General features: G+C 36.6%; 1 protein-coding gene across 1 annotated transcript in view; it reads left to right on the top strand.

The window, feature by feature from the left end:
* The first annotated feature begins 360 nt into the window (after window positions 1–360).
* LOC139462073 (uncharacterized) overlaps window positions 361–6,692 on the top strand; it is a 34,497-nt gene continuing 28,165 nt past the window's right edge. The window contains exon 1 of the mRNA XM_071243575.1: window positions 361–442. The gene's annotated coding sequence lies outside the window, so the exon portion shown is untranslated. The remainder of the gene's footprint in view (window positions 443–6,692) is intronic.

The raw sequence follows: 6,692 nt of genomic DNA, 5'->3' as shown, positions 1-6,692 counted from the left end.
AAGCTGAAATTTTTGTTCTGTGAAAGAAGCCGAATTTTTGTTTCAGGACATCCATCATGTCCAGTGAACACTTTATGTTTTGTTGTAAAACCTGAGGCAAAATTATCTTCTTTTTAAAAATCCCTGACTTCCGGGTCCTCCTCCAACACCCCCACCCCCTCCTCTCCCTCTTACAATCATTACCCCCAGACCCATCCACCCCCAGCCCGCACAGAGATAAAAAGTCGCACTGTAATTTATGAAAAAAACATTTTCAGTTTTGATTTCATATCCAGTTTGAATATTCACGTTCACACAAAACTTCCGCCTTTCTTGAATATTGTGTGGTATAAGCACTGTTTTCAAATATCGCAAATATTAAGGGCCAGGGTTGAAATTGATCACAGCGATTTCGATCTGCATCAGGGATACGGAAGATCACGGAAACGCTGGTCGCTAGTTAGTGAGTAAAAACTATAAAACTGTTATAAGATGAAAATTCATCCTCAAAACCCTAGACAATTATGACAAATTCAACCCTTAAATTGACTGTTTCGTGATTGCTATAATGTTATCATGTCATGTAATGTTATCATTAGCATATTACTTTTACGCTTGCTTCGCTGCTGTTGTTGCATGGTAGATAAATCAGTGTCTACAGAACATAAAAAATTAGGACATTTGAACTACAGAAGACATAAGTAATAAGATATAGAATACATAAGACCATTGATATATAAGGGAATCAGTAAACGGTGTATTACATGTAAGTAAATTAGTTCTCAGTAATTCGCCATCACTACACAATCGCGTGTTCATCGTGTTGTCTTAACGAAGGATGTATAAGGACACGTGACAAAAACGGGTTCAGACTCGAATACTTTAAAAAGAAGGTTTTCATGTTAGGAGTGTGTGCGGGTTTTACAATCAGTCGATCGAGTCGAATCTCGGTCGTTATTGTTACATGCTCCTTGACGAGCCTGTCCTGACTCTCCAGAAATGACGTCATAACAGGAAAATGTATTATCGTGAAATAAACGACGCCTCGCTCTTCATTGTTCTTTGCGATAAATCGCGATTCTATCTCATATATAAGCGTATGAACTACACATTTCTTTCATAAGTATAAAACGAGATTGCATTCTTGAAATGACGTAATCATTGACGGACTACTTTCACATTCCTTGGGAATTGGAGTTTGACTGCATACCCGTGTATGAATATCCTCACTACGACTCATCCAAGTGAACAAAATGAAGAAACGCACATTCACACTATCGACTCGATCCGTGTCAAGACTGACAGTGTCAGTCCTCAGCAATCTATGCATTTATCTCAAAATATATTTGACACATCTTCATAATTCCTTTCGATGATCGGCCAATCTCTCCCGTCGCAATTATCGCGTCGGACCTGTTGACGTTCTGCACTGTAAATGTATTACTCCGCAACGACTGTGACTGACTTACTGGGGTAGTTAACAGACCTTTCCCATCTAATGATGATATTATTTGAATATATTTTTTAGCCAAACTACAAAAAAATGTTACCTTTCCTTTTGAGGACATATTTTATTCCTCGGTACAGCTTATATTTATATGGCTGACGGTGTAAACATTAAATCACACTAACTACATGAAATTCTTTCGAGGTATAGAATAGTTATATCTAAAGAATTGACTTTCACTTTGTGTGAGTACATTGGAGTATGAACCTGGGCGAATGAGGGCGAAACTGTATTTACGTCATTAGTTTCTAGTGCTAGCCCACTGAGATACCAGGCCGCAGTTAAACATGAATATCCCACTGGTGTCTAGCCGGGAGAGCCACATTTCAGAAATGGCTATTGCCGGTAAAGCCACATTTTCAGCTGAGTGCATTTCGCCTATTCTAGCGGGTAATTAATTAATCCGATTACCGATACCTTTACATGAGTGTCCCACATTTAAATTATTAAGCGCGGTACTCCCAGACTGAGGGAGGCGACCAGTTCCTACACCGTGTTAGTGACGACATCATCATCTTCACTACAGACAAGAACATTGAACATTTGTGTACTGCAGACATTGTATTTTGTGATGGTACATCTTATGCCTGTCCCAAGTTGTTTGATCAGATTTATTGTTTACATGCTGAGGTGTTTGGCCATATGTTTCCATTAGTTTACTGTTTGTTGTCCAATCGAACAAAAGTTATGTCAACATGTTTCAGTACCTATGCGACTCTCACACCAGTGATCAGAACCTTCACGAAGAAAGAAGTACAAGGCAATTGATGCACGTATTGCGTCCCTCAAGATCCAGCTTCTGAACCCACACCTGAGTGAGATGGAATTTGCTGACCACGTGGGCGACTTCCTTCATCTGCATTATGATATTCATATGCTATTCATATTCATCAATGTAAAGTTTTGATGAATATGTTATGCTTGTTGAATAGAAAATGAGAAAACGAGACTTGTTTTGTTATATACGGTAACCTGTTAGAATCACAAAGCATGTTTTGACTGCATAACCGCGAGAGCCACATTATACAATCACGCAACCATAACCATTGCCGCGAGAGCCACATCAATTTGGGCTATCTATTTTCGAAATGTGGCTTTGCCGGCCTGTAACCATCCCACTCAGGCACAGTATACTGACTCCGAGGCGACCAGTCCTTGTTTTATCCCCGTCATGCCGAACGTCAGGCAGGGTAACAACAAGTACCACCATTTAACGTATAACACGTCCCATTTTAATTCCGGAAACCCAAAAGTCCAGAAACTCTACGCTCTTTGCCCAGTCTCGGTTAAAGGTATTTACAAAATTAAACATGCCGTTTTCATGGGAACATACCAAGGAAGAAAAAATGAAAAAAAAATTGTTTAAAAACTCAATATTAAGACTATGTCGCCCAAGTCTGGCCCATGGGTCATTTTCCTCTACTTAAAACTCATGTTTTTGGGCGAGAATATGTTCCTTTACTTAAAACTCATGTTTTTGTTTCGCAAATACATTTAATGTATTCATTCAAGTATCAAGACACAAAATTAAACTCATTTTAACTTAATTCAACGATTTTATAGCGATATTGAAATATTTCGCCCATGGGCGAGAAAAAGGTTTGGCCCATGGGCAGGCCCATGGGCGAGAACATGTTTCTTTACTCAAAACTCATGTTTTTCTTTCGCAAATACATTAAATGTATTTATTAAAGTATCATGACACAAAATTTAACTAATTTTTACTTAATTCAACTATTTTACGGCGTTATTAAAATATTTCGCCCATGTTTTCGTCAGTCCCTTTCAAGCATCAACTAACTGTTTGCAAAGTATATTGTATCATGTGAAATATACTTTATATTATATCATTACATTACTATTTAAAAAGGGCTTTTGGTTGGATGTTTCCTTTAGTTCTACAAATTTCACCTGTTTTACATATTGTAGCGATCTTTAATGAACCCGGCCTTACCTCTCAAAACGTTTTGACAGTTTATTATACTAATTCATGTGCGTGTACTCCAATTCATTGGAGTTATTTTCCACAACATTAAATTTTAGTTAGTTTCTATTTCATTTCCGATTTTATGTCCTGTTGATACATCACACTGGGCAATTACGTGACACTAGGTATGCAATATACAGGTACGCGTGCGCGTATTTTAATGAAAAAAACTATTCGTCTTTTATTGCATAACGTTTGGCTGAATATCTTAGATTCTAACGAAATCTCGAAATAATTATTTAATTACATGCGGTTTCGAACTGACCAGTAGGAATTATGTTTCAATGCGATTGAGGAAAACGTGAGTGAATATTGTGACACTAAAGCAACTTTTAACTGCATTGTCACTTTTGGTATGAAAATGGTAACAGTTCAGAAAAAACAACAGCCTTCTTATGATAATTCTCATTAGTACGTTGTATCTAATTACAGTGTCGGCCTTATTTACAGGTGATTCTACAATACCTGCTCTCGGTCAATTACGATCTACCACACCACGCGTGAATAAACAGTTATGCAGGTGTTGCTGTGGGCAAATACCTAGCCTGAAAATGTTTTTTTTTTTTAGGATACATGTTTTACAAATGTTCGTTGATATGTGGATATATTAAGCACAAAGACAAAAAAAATGTTTATGAAAGATGAATTAGTGCCTTGATATATTCATCGAGATGTGTATCATCGTTTAATGGAGTCATTCAATAAACGTATGTTTGGAGGAGATATCAAAGGAGCCGCCCAATATACACAGTGTCGTCCGGTGAACTACCACCCCACCCTGTCCATTAGAGTTATGTAATCGGTACACAAATATATTTGATGCGGTGTCAGTGCGGAAGGAGTTTGAATTACGTCCGCCACTTGCCACAGAAATCCTCAAAGTATAGAAACAATAAACAAGGTCAATCCGTACTAATTACCTAGTGACGCACGTAACAACGACTGTCAATAGGGAAAATGGTGAAAACAAATTGAAATAGATTTTGATAAAACATTATAGTACTAAATAACTCGCAAAAGCGGTGCCTAAAATTGTTTGACCGTGTAATGTGTGTTGTAAACTGACGAATAGCAAGTAATTGTCATGCTGTATGCATGGTTTCATATACAAATTCAGTTATACAACCGGTATGAAACTGAGAACTGAGATACCAAGTACAACCTGCATTCACACACGGAAGCAATATACTTGTGTGTATGCCCTCTCCTCTAAAAAATGTATCACTAAAGTATTTACATTGTAATAAATATAGTAATGATAAAACTTGGTAATTTGGTAGGTCTCCGACAGATATGATTTTCAGTTTTTTTACACCTTTGATTGATACGGATTACGTACCTGTAGTCTAGTCACTGTATCTAATGTATCTGCTTGTTAGAAATTTCAAATGTCTTGTTATAGCACTGTTCCTAAAATACGGCAGTTTCTTTTATCGGGTATAAATAGTTGATTCGTCTTGTCACGCAGTCATTTTTACTTGATCGAATAAACAAGTCAACTTCCGGTCATCATCAGATCAACATCCGGTCAACATCAGATCAACTTCCGGTCAAGATCAGATCAACTTCCGGTCAACATCAGATCAACTTCCGGTCACCATCAGGTGCAGATCCTATCTGAATAACTCCTCACTGGGGGCTCCAAATGTTACAGCTGGTTTGACGCCAAGATATGACTCGCTGTGGGGTTGTGATCGGTTTTTATTCAGATGAAGAAACGTTGCAATGACGGAATGGAGAAAGGGAGAAAATGGAGAAAATGGCCCTGAAACAATTACAACAGAATAGAAACGGCCATACATTATATCAGTTATACATTCATATCACAAGTAGCTTATATAAAGAATATATTAATACTATGGTATCTCATAATACATTGTAAATTGTTACAAATTAATCCATTAGTGATGACACATGTTATCACGCCAAGGGAGAAAATTTCCCGCCAAATACAACATTTTGCCCACATACTCAAAATTAAAACAATATTTACACATATACCTAACATACACATAATTCCACAAGTAAGCTGACGTACATTTAAATAAGCACGTAGTAACCATCAAAAGCTACATACAAAGTGTACATGAAGATAAAATATATTTAAACATGCTAATGAGCCTTACCTATTTGTGGAATGAGCCATGTAATTGAACGTGGTGACTCACGTCCGATGACCATAGATTGCCTGTAATTCATAAACACAATCATACAACATTGTGACAATGCATTCACCATCACTCAGGGTCTCCGCTCACACAATTCAAACAAAACCATTTTTACATATATATACACACACAACCAACTGACAAAAGCAGACGTTTACTAACTATTTTTAACTCTAATCAGAACATTTGTTGCAACTTTCTACACAACCACATGGACTTAAGGTTTGACTTAGTTGACAAAACATCAGATACTTTAGATACTTAAATACATTTTTTAACCTTATCAGTTTTAACAAGATACAAAATGACATTTATTTCTAAGAAACAACATACTTAATGAACATGTAAAAGACATAATAAATCTAAACATAATTTAGTGTTTAAGTATTTAACTGACCTGTTGAATCCTACTGCCACCTTGTTGTTGCCTGTGCGGTGCTGTGATTGTGAGTTGGTTAGATTGGTGCAAAGAAGACTATCTTAGTTTTTTAAATTAGCCAATGAGAAGTTAAGAATTAGGGTCAGGTGATACACAACTTTCATCCTGGATCCAGAATGAGGCAATACTCTTGATCCAGCATTATACTTTACATAACTCTGACGTCATAACCATTCAGATGAATGAAATTCATAGGAACTAATGATAAACAAAATCAAATGTCAATCTAATTGATATTTTGCTTAAAACCACAAACATTAGAATACTGCCACCAACCATCAATATTTTTAACAACCTTTTTATGACTTATACATTATTTTTATTCATATTTTACCTTTAAACCATAAAATATAAAACACCATGTTACATCCAATACTTGTAAAATAGATATATACAATGAAACCAAATTATGACATTAAAATACCCTCAAAATGTCACTGCTACACACTACCCCCCTATCAATAAATGACGTCCCCGTCATCTATCATTTATCTTTGACGACGGATAAAAGAACATCTGATACCTTAGAAGGCAAGGTGTCAAAAGTTCCACTGGTTGCCAGATGTTCTAGAAATCTTGCTTTCTCCAGCCAGTCTGGTGGTCGACCTGTTT

Source organism: Haliotis cracherodii, unplaced genomic scaffold (genome assembly GCF_022045235.1).
Source record: "Haliotis cracherodii isolate W230 unplaced genomic scaffold, xgHalCrac1.p SCAF_15, whole genome shotgun sequence".
NCBI lineage: Eukaryota > Metazoa > Mollusca > Gastropoda > Lepetellida > Haliotidae > Haliotis > Haliotis cracherodii.
The sequence above is the reverse complement of the archived record's forward strand: the minus strand, read 5'-3'. Positions and strand labels throughout refer to the sequence as shown.